Source organism: Crocodylus siamensis, chromosome 4, assembly GCF_052110815.1.
Source record: "Crocodylus siamensis isolate JL-2025a chromosome 4, ASM5211081v1, whole genome shotgun sequence".
NCBI classification, from domain to species: domain Eukaryota; kingdom Metazoa; phylum Chordata; order Crocodylia; family Crocodylidae; genus Crocodylus; species Crocodylus siamensis.
In genome coordinates this window covers 166,127,124-166,141,927 of record NC_143398.1, presented here as the reverse complement: position 1 = coordinate 166,141,927, position 14,804 = coordinate 166,127,124, and the positions used below count along the sequence as shown (strand labels likewise).

General features: G+C 42.8%; 1 long non-coding RNA gene across 1 annotated transcript in view; it reads right to left on the bottom strand.

Moving 5' to 3' along the window:
• Positions 1-13,962, bottom strand: part of LOC149867128 (uncharacterized) — a 63,420-nt gene extending 49,458 nt beyond the window's left edge. Inside the window, exons 1-2 of the long non-coding RNA XR_016441612.1 lie at positions 13,908-13,962; positions 8,235-8,343 (exon numbers count right to left, since the gene is read on the bottom strand). This is a non-coding gene — a long non-coding RNA (uncharacterized LOC149867128). The remainder of the gene's footprint in view (positions 1-8,234; positions 8,344-13,907) is intronic.
• Between the last annotated feature and the right edge of the window lie 842 nt (positions 13,963-14,804).

Here is a 14,804-nt window from a genome sequence, read left to right as displayed (position 1 = left end):
AAAATTTTAAGTTGAGAGGATCATGCAACAGAGTCTATATGGATTCAAATATAAAATTGTAAGCTTTCTCTGATGAGCACATTATTAAGGAAGAAGCCAAGTCAAATAAAATAGTAATAATAGGGGGATTACAACTAACCACATATAAACTATACTTGATCAAGTATTGCAAAGGGAAAAGATTTAGAGTAACAATTTTTCAACAGTTAAACAGTTGTTTCTTGAAGGACAGGCATCTCTTATTAGTCATAAGGAATTATAACAGGAGTTGATTTAAGATGGAATGATACATAAACCAGAAAGCAATAATGACTTATTTTCATTAAGTTCAACATCCTCCAGGTACCAAAAAATAACATGGAGACACAATGTTTTAGAAAGGAGGAGTTTAGAAAAATAAAGGAATTGGTCAAAAAGTTCATAACAGTTATGGTCAAAAAGTTCATAACAGTTATGGGGAAAAGTCTAACCGAAGTGGAAGAATGACCCATGTAATGGCAGAGGAACACCCATGTTGACAAATACAAGGCAGTGCACCTGGAAAGGAATTATTTTTGTGCCTCAACTTCTCTATTTCTGCTATGTCTTTTTTAAGATGGGGCGACCAAAAGTGAATAGTGTTCCATATGAGAATTTGGTGTCCACTTACAAAATGCTACTATATTTTCACTGTTTCACTGATCTATCATTTGTGTTCACTTTTTTGACCAATGACGAGATGTTTTCCATTGAGATCTCATCAAGGATGCCTAGGTCTTTTTCCTTATTAGTTACTGTTAATTTAGGACCCAGCTGTATCTCTCACCCTGCCAAACCTCAAGTCTGACAGAACCAAAATATGCATATGTAGTTCAAATTATTTTTTTCTAATTTGAAGGTAACTTATTAAACGTAATGTTATCTTTGGCTTATTGGAGGCCAGCTTGTCTCCCCCATTCAAGACTATGGCAGGGGAATTATTCCTATACAAAGAAAGGGAAATGAACAATCCTGAGAACTCTGATTGGAGGAATAATAGGAGGGAAGGGAGCTCATCAAGATGAGACCTCTTTCCATCAGTTCTGCTCTTACAATAGAGGTGGAAGTTTGGGAGTTATTGCCAGTTCTGGCTGGCCAAGATGAGCTAGAGATGGGTCAGCCCGCCAAGGAGAAACACTACCAGTGGCCTTCTGAAGCATTCATATCTTTGGACATTTTCAACTGGAATGTACTTTATAGAGTACTAGTTTGGGTGAGAAATCACACTTATTTAATAGGCTGCATAAACAAAAATGACAATGGAAGAAGAGAAGAGAGGGGAAAAGGAATAAATGAGGCATACAAATGAACAGTCTCTTTCTAGACTTTCAGTTGAATATGAGAAGTTTTGGGTATGGGTAGGGACAGAAATAGTGGAAATTTTTGAGGAAATAGTAGAAACAGGAGAGGCAGGGAAAGATTTTACAAGAGCCATTGGGATCTTACTCTTCAAGAAGGGGAGAAGGAATGCCAAGTATGCACAGTACCAGGTATAAGGATCTCTAAAGCAATCACAGAGATCAGAGATGCACTGTCCCACATCCAAAAGAGGAAAACATACACAGTCATAGCAAACCTAGATTAAGAAAAGTGTATGACAGAATGGATCATTATTACATATTTGAGGTGCTTGGAAAAATGGGGTTCCCAGAGAAATGCATACAGGTTTTTGTATAGAGAAGTGGAGAGTCACGTCCAAATTAATGGGTACCTAAGCAGGGCCTTTAAAATCCATACAGGGGTGAGGCAAAGGTACCCCAAGTCACCACTACTATTTTTGTGTGGCATGGAACAGTTTGTGGCAGTGCATCTTTGATGCCAGCCACTTTAAGGGCTGCAGCAGACAGCCAACAGGTGCCTGATTAAGGCAGCCATTTTCAAGCCATTGTCATCGGTGAACCTAGCCAGTCCACTTCTGACTCTAATGATGTGGATATTGGAGTCGGAAGCGGACTGGCCAAGTTCGCCAATGACACTAAACTTTGGGGCAAATAATCCACACCAGAAGATAGGGGGGTGATCCAGGCAAATGGGCGGATGAGAACCTGATGGTGTTTAACGCCAAAAAATGCAAGGTTCTCCACCTTGGGAGGAAAAACCTGCAGCATCCTTATAGGCTCGGCAGTGCTACGCTGGCTAGCACTACAGAAGAAAGAGACTTGGGGGTCATGATTGACCACAAGATGAACATGAGCCTGCAATGCGATGCTGCAGCTACTAAAGCGACCAAAACGCTGGCTTGTCCATAGATGCTTCTCAAGCAAATCCCAGGACGTCATTCTCCCACTGTACTCGGCCTTGGTGAGGCTGCAGCTGGAGTACTGTGTCCAGTTTTGGGCTCCGCAATTCAAAAGGGAAGTGGAGAAGCTTGAGAGAGTCCAGACAAGAGCCGTGTGCATGATCAGAGGTCAGGAAAACAGACCTTACGTCAACAGGCTGAGAGCCATGGGGCTCTTTAGCCTGGAAAAGCGCAGGCTCAGGGGTGATCTGATGGCCACCTATAAGTTTATCAGGGGTGACCACCAGGATCTGGGGAATGTTTTTTCACCAGAGCGCCCCAAGGGATGATGAGGTCAAACGGTCACAAACTCCTGCAAGACCGTTTCAGGCTGGACATAAGGAAGAATTTCTTTACTATCTGAGCCCCCAAGGTCTGGAACAGTCTGCCATCGGAGGTGGTTCAAGCACCTACATTGAACACCTTCAAGAGCAAATTGGATGCTTATCTTGCTGGGATCCTATGACCCCAGCTGAATTCCTGCCCTTCGGGGGGGGGGGCTGGACTCGATGGTCTTCTGAGGTCCCTTCCAGCCCTGATGTCTATGAAATCTATGAAACAAAGGTCAGCTGAGCAAAGACAGCAGTTAGCTGCTTGCAGCCAAGGGAGAAGTACATGTGGCTGCCTTCGGCGTGGAACATTCTCAAGGTAAGGGCAGGAGCTAGGGGGATGACTTGGAGGCTCCTGGTCCTGGGCATGACCTAAAACTGCACCCTGCCGGGATAGGGAGGCCTGGTGGGACTGCTGGTGGCATGGCAGCCCCGTTCAAATACCAGGACCGCTCACTTCTCCAGTGAAAGGCAGGTCAGGGAGCCTTAATAACCCCAGCCCCCACAACATTGTGGATAAGGGGGCCAGACACAGATACAGCCACCTGGGCCTCAGGGAGTGTAAGACCCAAGGAAAGGAGTGGGGCCAGGCATGGCTGTGGCCACCTGAACCCACAGGGGTGAAAGACCTTGGAGGTCCCCAGGTAGTGAAGGCTATAACAGGGGTTGAGTAGTGTTGAATAGCACTAAATGGATCAAAAATCACCATAATGGAAGCGGAGAACGGGATGGACTTGGAGAAGTTGGGCCTTCAATTGAGAGAGAGAGATCAGAGTGCTAGGGATCCCAATGGACTCTGAAGTGAAAGGTGATATAGTATAGAAAAAGGTGACAGCAAGGGTATGGCAAATAGTTTGGGTATGGTCCAGAAGGACTCTGTCCTTTGCTGGAAAAGTGGCAGCATTTAAGGCTGTGCTACTGCCAGTTATTCTATACATGGGGAATTATGTTCCCACTGACATGGTATCAGATAGCAAAAGTACAGAAGGAAATGTATGTGTTCTTCTAGAAGGCCAAAGGAGAACGGTTGGCCAGAGCTGAAGTGCACAAAGAAAGCGAGATAGGAAGGTAGGGGCTGCCAGACTTGGGATTGTTCATCTGTGCAAAATATGGAAGTACGAAATGCAAGGTGGTAATGGAGGGAGAGGAGATAGCAGCATGCATGTATCACCTTATTTCATGCAGCTGCAATTTTAAGGAAATAGGGAGTGTATCAGACTTCTCTGAAGAGTACATGGGCACGGTAACTACCAATTCATTACATCAGGATGGAAGGATTCATGCAGAGGTATAAAATGGGAAAGGTAGGGCTGGAGGTCTTGAAGAATCATAAGAATTGGTGAAATCAGTAAAGCAGAGAGACAGGATGGCACCAGTAGGAAATGTCACAGAAGAACAAGTGAAGAAGGTGTGGGGAGCAGTAGTGGGTAAAAAAATAAGTGTGGATGGTTGTAAGAACTATCTTGCCAGTGAGAAAGATGCAACACGAGACTTGATGAGCTCAAGGGAGAAGTGCAAGGAAGAAAAAACAGTGGGATGTGTTTTGGGAGTGTACATATGCAAGAGGGTGTGGGAGAGGGTCCACTGCTTTTTGAGCATCACCAAAATAAACTTGTCATTAGCACAAGAGATGGTACTATATGCATTCATACCAAAGGGCCCAGAGGAAACATTATTAAGGACTTTAATACCATGTGTTAAAACTAGTTTATGGAAAGTAAGAAACCTCAGGATGTTTAAGGGGCTGGCTTTCACTGAAAGAGAGCACCTGAGACTGAGACAGCATGAACTGAAATACTACATCAATTGGGGCAAGAAAGAGATTGGAGTAGAAGAGGTGAAGAAGAAGTGGAAGAAAAAGGAGTGGACACATTTGCTTCACTAAATCTGCAGAGAGGACTGATGGGAGGCCCAGAGAGTTTCTGATGGTTACTAAGGTAAGTTTTCATGGGGTTCGGTTTAAAGAATAATATTTTTTGTGGAAAGCTGATGTAAGTCGTTTAAGGGTTTAATATATGTAGTTGTATATTATGAAGTCTTGGTAAAACAAGGATGCTCAACATGTGTAGCTTTGTGAGTGTAGGTGATAAGTGGGTTTTTAATTAAATTTGTAAAAAGAAAAAAAAAGGTTTCTTTCAGCATGTTTGCCCCATATGGGCCATGTGTTTTATAGTCATGCTTGGTGTTGGCTGCATTCATTAAACTTCATAGTTGATTTCCATTGCTGAGCACATGCTGCTTTTTGGCAGCAGTTTAATGATAGACAATGTACTTAATATTTAAAGACAATGTATTTCCTTGTGTGCAAATGTAAGATGAGGGGCTTTTTCTTCCATGCTGTTCATCTTGTACTTGAGTAAATGTGGTACCTGTAGTTTAAGAAGTTGTTCTGGTCATCTGCATATTGGTAACACCCACAATACTCAATCAGCTCACTGTTAGTATGTGTCTATGCCATTGTCTAAGTTTTGGGATTAAGATGAAAAGTTTGGAATGTGCACTGGATACGGGATTCTTGAGGTATGTGCAACAAGGGTGCTATATAAATGATATGAAATATAAATGCTCTGAAGTCATCATCCTCACTTTCAGCCCACTTGCTTATGCTTGCAAATAATAAATAGGGAAGTTGAGGAAGAAAAATACAAGCAGATCTTTTAACTCCATTGAAACATGTTAGGCCAAAAAGATGTTGGATACACAAAAACCAAACAGGAATATATGAAATTCATGGTCAAATAAATAGCTATTATTGCTACAAAGAGGGAAAGAATGGCGGGTATGATTTCAGCTTCTGTATTCTTCTGATATTCCTAAGGCAAGAAAATGGTACGGGGGAGAGGAGGGTGCAGGTTGAATGAGATGGAGCATTGATGCACTTATAAGGCCTCAAATTTCATAGCCTTGGTGCTCCTTTGACTTCATTCCCATCCCACATCTAACTAGCTGAAAGCTGTAAGAATTTGAGTTATTCCAAGTAAGGAGCTTGCCTGCCATTCAGCTCTCTGGCAAGCAGATGACTGCAACTGTATTGCAGATGGTTCTACTGCTTCAGCTCTTCATAATTTAAGAAGGGCTAGGGGGCAGGGAAATTAGCAGTTTCAGCATGCACACCACAGTCTCCAGCATTAGGTGCTGACCCTCTTTATTGTTACCGGTAAAATTAAACTGATGCGACAGTCATACATGGCAGGTTTCCAGCTCTCTGCTCTTCTAGGGGATTGCCCTTTCCTTAGAGATAAGGAGGACTGGATGCTTTCCAGGAGAGAAGGAAAACCCACTTCCAAGCTGTGTAGGGCTGCATACGAACCTGCTGCCTCTCAAGGAAGAAGCTTATTGTAAATGAAACATCAGAGACTGGAGAAATAAATCTAAGGTAATAATGGGGATCAACCTCTCTCTTCCTCAGCAAATATATTATTTCATCATGTATGCTAAACAATAAATGGCATTTATGCCTCTCCTATGCATACTAAATAGAGATGTCTGGCTTATATTTTATTAGAACAGTCTGACTGCTGTTTTGCAGATACCACTTTGTTACCAAGCAGTCCTGTGTAGGAAACATCCCTTGCAGAAATAAATCTGACATTAGGGCTGTATCAGTGCAGAAAGGAGAACTGACACCCTTTTGCTGCCCTGAGGTCATAGCACCGCTGGGAAAAATATTGTCAGATGAGTTATTCTAAACCTCAGAATAATGGAGTTGACAGCATCTTGCGTCTTTCTGATGTAAAGATTTAATTTTTACATTAGCTGCCAGTTTAATTGGTCAGGCATCAGGCAGAGTTTTCTGGCCCATAAGAACATACAGTACACAAGTGATTTGAGTGTGTGGGTGATGTCATGTTCTTTCTGAAATACTCTTCACGGAAAGATGGTTTTCTGGTAAAGTTACTGGGTTCACTTACCACTGTCTCTGCCTCAGTTTCTTCTCCTATACAGTAGGAATGGTCATATTTCTTTGTCTCGGAGGGGGCTAAAATTGACTCCTTTAAAAGAATGTTGAGATTCTTTGATCTTTTTACATTGATATCTCTGTTTAAAATGTTATACTATGATCATGCTTAAAGACCCCAATCCTGATGAGAACTCCTACAGTCCCTGCCCTTAACACCTTGCAATTTTAAGCAGGAAATTAGTCCTCAGCAGATAGCAGGTGGAAATTTCTAACTGAAGAAGCCACATCTCTCTCCTTCCAGTAAAAAGTCCTAGATAAAAACCTTTGTGCATATCTCCTATAAAAGACCTAGAGAAATAAAAGGCTTCAGTTAGATTTTTTTCCCCCTAACCTCCAACAAAGGAATTGTGGACAATGTGTGTGAAACTGAGCGTTGCTGAACTGCATTTATGAAGTAGCAGGCACATTTCTAGCCTCTGCCCCAGCTCCCTGACTGCTAGACTCCTTCCTGCCTGAACAATGAATGCTCTCAAGTGTGAAGTGCTCTAATGTTTCAACATCTGCACTTGTCACCAAAGCAGATCTCCAGTCATATTTAGCCCTGATCTCTCATTCAGTATCTCCTGAAGAACAGAATGGAGGCTTCTTAAGGAGCCTCCTTTTTAATGTTGAGTGGTTATTTGAAAAACAGAGAGGCAAGATAGGAAGAAGAAACGCATTTCTCTTCAATGTTAAGTGGTGCTTCTATATTTTAATAGCTTCTCCACTCAGGCATCCGTTGCTGCTTGTTCACTGCTGGTCAATAATTCCTGCTGGGAACATCTTGCAGCAATTTTCAGTGCTATAAATCTGAAATTGTAATCCTGGCTTGGTCTACATTCCCTTTCCAAACAGCAACCAAGTCTGGGCTCTGAAGGACCTCATCACAGGCATGAAAAAGTTTTGATGTACTGAACACCAGCCCAACAGGAACCAGTAAACTCTAGCACACATTATAGCAGCAGGAGATGGGATATAATGTTAAAGGAGTTGACCAAAGATATGCAGAACATGGAGAACAGCTGGAATAATGTAAACAAAGGAATTACTAACTGTTTTAATGCAATTACTTCTACAGTGTCTTGGCAAAGTGCAGAAAGCAAAGAGGGTTTTTGTGTCTTTAATAATGCTAATTCAACCAGAGCAGACCACTGGTGTTTTTTACCACTTTTTTTTAAAATAATGGAACAACTATTACTTGTCCATGTGCCATTCATAGAGGAGTGCACAGCTGTAAACTATTAAGACTAGGCTTAGTTTCATGATCAACCTGGTGAAAGAATGGAAAGGTAACGCAATCTATGCACACTTCGGGGGGAACGGTTAGTCCCTTCCTACTATCCGCATCCATTCCAGATTAAAACTTCTTCCAATCTATGGCAGGATCAGTTCAAGCTGTAGCTTGTGCCAACAGCCTGATTTAGTGTTTTAGCATTTGAAAGATGACCAATCCATTAGAAAGATGAAAACAATCAGCCTCAGCCCTACTACATGATGGTCAAAGGTCTGCCTAAAATAAGTGTTGACCCAATGTAGTATGTCTTTGCAATCAATATACTTCTCTTTTCTTTCAAGTTTTGAGGACTGGAATAACTAGTGATGTCAACGTTGAAATAATCATAATTGTAATCCAAGTTAGCACCAAATTAAGCAAATGGGCAGTTCATACCTCTTAGAGCTATTGCTTCAGGCTCTCTGCAAACTTGAGGGTTCACATGTCATCATTTACATCCCAGGTCATGTTTTCAAAGTTTTTCATGGTCATGATGAATACAGACCTGATTGTAGAAAATAAAAGCTGAGATTCACAAAATACTTGCCAGGCCTGATTAATCCTGCATGGTGTGGCCCAGGGGGTATATTTCACTTTGGGGAAATGCTAATTTTTTATTATATGGCCAGTGTCTCATCCTGTTGAAGTCAGTGAGAGCTTTCTTTCAGTTGGACCATGATTTAGGATATCTTCTACTCTGGATAACACTGTACCGTCTTCTACTTTAAACTGATAATACCTGTGACTTCAGAAACTCTCAGTCACTATTACAGATGTTATTGTTTGGCCAGTGCTGTTGTTAAAATAGGAGGGGGAGCTGAATTGGGACGCACAGCTTTTCTCGTGAAGCTGTAGTTTACTTGTTGGAACCCATGACCCAGAGGCACGGTCCACTACACTTTTGAATCTCAATGCACCAGACATTGGTAGTTTCCATTTAAAAGCAGTTGTTCCCATGTGGGAATGAGGTAGTCGTGGATGGTGGCAGTTTTGTGTGGTTGAGATCAGATGGGCTGTCATGTTAATGGTTTGAATTTGCAACCTGCCACTCCTGAACCCCTTGCTGAGATGTTCCAGCTCACTGTCTCTCAAGAGTGCTTTGGGGAGGAAAGCAGAATGTAAAAAAGCTACATTTAAAATAGATGTAAACAAGATGACAATGGATTAATCTCAATGGTTAAGAAGAATGCAAATTGTTTACATAATACAGAACAGAGCATCATTGTGCTATGCTTGTCATTGCAATGAAAATATCTGTTGCAGTAGTAATATCCAAAGTCTACTCTTGTTTCTACCATCAGCCTGTGCAAAGCAAGTTCCTATGTCACTGGATTTTCTTAGCTCTCAAAAAAAGAAGAATTTGCTTTTAAGATCACTCTGCGATTGCTTTTCACTCCATGCAGCAAGCTCTTTTAATATCTTTTCCTCAGAACTGTTAAGTTTTCCATCCCAAATGCAACAGACAGTGTCTCATGATCTGCAGTAATTATCTTGACAAGGTCAATTAGTAAAAAAAGGGGAAAAAATAAAGTAACACGGCCACTCTTTTTTTTTTACTGCTGTTTCTCTGCAGAATGCTCTTGGCAACGATCGACATGGAAACTGCATTGCACCAGACAGAAATTACCTTGATGCCAGAGGGAAGATAACCTCTAGGCAGAAATCTCTTTACTGATGTGTAGGTGTTTAAACAAGGAACAGTACCTCCTGGCACATGCCACTTTAGTTGTATCAGTGATATTTGCAGTAGCAAAGTAGCCTTATATTTCCTATCTGGGTGCCTGAGATCTGTTTGTATATTGAATTACTAGATTTAAGAGCTAGGGAAGAAAATTCAGACACAACGAGAAAAACATTGTTCTTGCTTTACAGAAAGGGATTGAAATAAGAGAGGTGAGAATTCCCATGTATTGGATATATGGTCAGTAATAGCTGTACAGCACACTTATATGGCTTTGTAAAGAGCACCTTCAGGCCTGTAAATGAGCTGTATGCCCCACATAACCTGCTGGATTCATGTTAGGAGGTAAAATCTTTTGGGAATTAGTTCATGTTTCATACAACTTTGACATTACCATGCCTTAGTACCAGATAAATATTTCAGCACATCATATTAGCACTAGTCAAGAGTGGTATAAACTAGAGTCTTTCAGCTTCCATACTAGTTGGTGAATGCAACAGAAGGAACCAACTGGGTCCTGAAGGTGCCTTTCAAGACTGATTGAGAAACTGACTTGACAAAGAATCTTCAGAAATCTTGTTTTCTGCTCTCCTCCTCTCCTGGGTCCTAGAATAATTTGTAATTCAAGCTTGGAAGGAATCCTGTGCTATTTCCTTCAGACTTATTTCTTCCACATGTGAAATCTAGTAATTTAAACACCTCATCTCCTTTCGTAACTGCAACAGGAAAAAATAGCCAACAGTTTTTGATTGAATCCATATTCCCACAAACTTGCAGTAATTATTTGAAGTTTTTTTTTTCTTTTAATAATAAGAATAGTTAGAGTAATAAGTAATTTTTGCATGCAGATGGCTTTGGCAGATGAGTTCAGTCTTATCCATACTTACAAATAAATCCTTAGAAACCTACAGTCTCCATTCCTGGAATGTTATACCAGCCACAATATTTCAAAGTAGAGACAGGTTTAGTTATAAATGCTAGTTCAGCTTTGGAGTACAGCTGAGGCTGGGAAGCAGCTTGGAATGATTTTGGTTTAAAGCCTTAAAACGCATGCAAGATAAAAATTCAAAATAAGCTCTGTTACCTGATTCCCCAGAGCTCAGTGGGAACTGATGGTGCTCAGTACCTTAGTCGCATTTCTTAAACTTCTGAGAGCTGAGCTACTCTTCAGAAAAAAACAGTCATAACCCTGCTCAGCCCTGTAAGCTGTTAAAGTCCTATCCATTTTTCAGATCTCCATAATACAGTACTTCTTTCTTAAATGCTTTAAGCTGTGAAATACTGTAGCTATCAGCATTATTGATTATCACATTTGGAATTGGGATTAATATCCATGGAAATGAAAGGGTCAGTTCACATCTCCCTGAACTGTTTCAGCCTCTCTGCAAGTTCAAGCAGCTGTTGCATTGGTTATACATCTGTCATGTTTCAAAGATTTTTCCCCTGCCATCATAGCAGATAGAAACTGCCTTTAAAAGGAAAGCTGAAACTACAGAACATCTGCGGGGCATTGTTAGCCCTTTGTGAGTCAGTCAAGGGGAAATACCCATCACTTTAGTGGGACTAGGAATTGGCTATAAAAATAGAATTCCCCCAGAAGTTGAGATTGCAACAGCACCATGGTTTAGAACCTCCTTTATGCTAGAGCACATGCCACCTGCTTCCATCTTAAGCCACTGACATCTACAACTTCAGCAGCTTATATTCTATATTAAGACTGCTTATTGTTTGGTCAGTATTGCTGCTAAAATAAGAAGGAGCTAAACTGTTCAGCAGAGGTTTCTTCCCTATTCCCCCCCCCACTTAAACTATAGATTACATTTTTGAACCCAGACCCCCATTATTTTTTTAACTATCTGGAACTCTCATTCTGCATATCTTGTTGGGACACTTGGAAGTCCATAATCACAGCCCCTATATAAAATGTGAACATACAACACTGAAGAACAAAATTCTACATAAAAGTCGCATCTACATGTTCACTAATGCACAGTAGTTACTGTGTGATAGTGCTGATGAACACTTTTTAGTGGCACTTACTGTGCAGTAGCCTAATACTGCTATGCAGTAGCATATTAACATGGTTTTTGCCCTGCATGCACAGTGTTATTAGGCTACTGTGTATTAAGTGTCTTGTGTAGACGTGCCCAAGGTCATCTAACTGCAGCTGGCTGGCATATCTGCCTGCAGCAATCCCTACACTGAGCCATCAAGATAAGAACACAATGCCTTCCACTGAATTAAAAAGCACATTTTGAATACACAGACTCTTTGGCTTGAAACAATCCTTTCTTCAGATCTTGGCAAAATGCACAGAAAACATATATCCCATCTGTGAGAGGAAGTTCTGTAATTTACTTCCATTTTTTTCCCCTGGAACTTCCAACACATCCTTGTAACATTGCTCTCTTTTACTGTGTACCATTCTGTTAGGAATTATTGTTGCAGAAGTGTTAAATACTGTACAGTTCTGCTCAATAAAGCCCTTCTAAATGTGTTATCTCTGCCAAAGAAAACAGTCTGTCTGGCAGTGTCACTCCCATCATTCTCAATGTGCAGCAATTAAATATGGGACTGATCAACATCATGTGGCAGAACTCAGTGTCTGCTGAGTTGGAAGACCTGCCGCACCTGGTGTGTAACAGCACACGTTCCAGATGCACCTGATTACATGGGGTGTCTGTACACATGCTCCAGGATGGGGAAGGGTGTGTTTTAATTAAGGTGGCTCTTGGGACTCTAATTAAAATACCTGCAGTGTCTTGTGTATTCAGCATCTTGTGTTTCAAAATGGTGTCAGGAGTGCTTTAACTAAAGCTCAGTTAAGTGAGTCTGCTCTGACCCATTCTGATCTGATGTGTTCTAATCCACTACTTATGTCCACTTACTTACAAAACCTACCAGTTGGACAAAAACAACTTGTGCACACTATTTCCAGGCTCCCACTTCCTTGGTGCGATAACAATCCTATACATGGATGTTAGGCATGTAACCTTTCAAAAGTACTTGTCATCAGCTTAGTTTTGTTCCCACTGAAGCAGAGTTAGGCTAGTACTGAGTGCTTTTTAAAATTCTATTTTGGTGAAGTGTCTATCAGGGATCCTGGTTTTCTCTGTTTAAAAATCACAAATTCTCTGATTTTAAAAACCCCCAAATCTGCATTTTTTTTGTGATTGAAATGAAATGCCACTATATAGATAGGTGTCAGGTGAACACAATGTTTTATTGATATATTAAAACTGTTAAAGCAGTTTGGAAGCCTACCAGTGCCTCAATCACTATAATAAAATAATTTCTAAATACCTATAACTTTTGGCATCTGTTTTTGCATTTTTTATCACTGAAAATCAGAGCTTCTCCTGCCCCTTTCATTCACCGGGTTGCAGGTCCAGCTGCAGCTGCCTCCCCCCACCTAGTTTGTGGCACTGAGCAGCCCAGATAGGCCAGTGTCCTGCCCATGCTATTGCCCCTCACTCCTGACTCTCAGCCTTCCAGCCCCTCACTCCCTACCCACAGCATCTTGGGCCCTGTTGGTACCTTTCACTCTCCACCCTCTTCCCCCCCAGTCATGCCAGCTGCCAGGGCTATGGGGCCAGGGACCTGGCTCTGCAGCTCCCTGCCCCCCAGGAGCACCCGAGCCCCGCTGCAACCCGTGCGAAGCAGTGGCTGCTGTGGTGGAGCAGAAGCCTGGCTCCCCCTCCCACATGGGTGGCATGGCCAGAGTGGAGCCCATTGTGGGGAGGGGTGTGCAGACTGCCTACTGCGGGCTAGATTTACCCACCTTGCTGCCGTCCTCCTGGGGCCTCCGTAGCTCAGTGGGTGGGACCCAGAGTGGCAGGGCAGAGAAGTGAGGGGGGCCAGGCAGAGAAGTTTGTTGCTGCCACCGCTGGGAGCCCTGCACTGCCATGGTGAGGTACACCCTCCCTGCCCCAGAGCAGAGAGGGGCACAACCCCATGCTGCCAGTCCCGCTGCTGCCGGGTGGGCAGGGTGCACTTCCCCAGGGTAGCATGGGGTTTGCGACAGCAGCACCGAGCTTTCCCACCCTGTTCTGCCCTGCTGTTCCAGGTCCTGCCCAGGGCACCATGAAGGCCCCCTGGGGGAGAATGCAGCAAGGCAGGGAGTTTGAGCCCACATCAGGCAGCCCACCATCACCCCACACACAGATCTGGTGGGCACTTGCCCCCCCCCCCAGGAGTGCACACAGCAGTGGGAAGCCAGTCCTCCCCTGCTCCCTGGATGAGCCACCTGTGGCCTCATCCCACTCCCCACCTGGGATGCTGCCCAGTCCCAAGCTCTGCCCTGGGCTGGGCAGCATCCCCAGCCCTTCTGAATTCCTCCCTCCCACCTTCACTATGGGGGGCCTCAATTTCCCCCCTGCCAGACTTACTTGAGGAAGCTGCTCTCCGGGCTGCTTGGTAGCCATGTGTATGTGTACATGCACATGGCACCCACTGCTGGTCTCCCTTCTCTTGCTCCTCCCAGCCACTCACAAGCTACAACTCTGCCAGCCTGCAAGGAAAAACCCACCATTTCTTTTTTTCTTTCTTTATTTGTCCTTAAAATGAGAAAATCTGTGTCTGACCATGCTTTTCCATGGCAAAAAGAAACCTGGATCCCTGATGATAAGGCGGTTAATAGGCCTTTAGTCCAAATGAATGCCAATGCGCCTTACAATTTATTGAGGAAACTTGCAATTGGATCCACATGGGTAGAGCCCTGGGCCTCTGTATATCCAGTTATAGCAGTGTTTTTCAACCTTCTTAGATGCAAAGCATCCCTTCTGCAGGCTCGTAGTATCACTAGAAAAATGCCAGCTCTTAGTTTTCACGCATTTTTTTGACTGCAGAAATGTAGATCAGTTTTTCTGTAGCATAGAACTCAGAAAGACAAGAAGTCAAAATGTTTTTACCCCTATGAATTCCTATTTGAAATCTCTTGTGAATCATGCTTGCACATCTAAAAGTGCTAACATTGCTGTGCACCTCTGGTTGTGAAGCACTGAATTATACACTTCGTCCATAAAGAGATTAACTCTACAATTCTTCCAGAGCAAAATTACATGGGACAAAAGTTAAAAAAGGTGAAATCAGGAGGAAATTCCCAACTGGCAGGGTGGATGAAATTGACAAGTTTTGCAGTTTTATAAGATACTCTGTATATGTACGCAGGGGTGGAACCAGGATTTCCCAAAGTGGGTGCAGGAGCAGCAACCTGCACTTCAGGGCTGGGTGCATGCCTGGCTCACAGCCTATTCTGTCCTTACTGGTGTGGGCAGACACTCTTG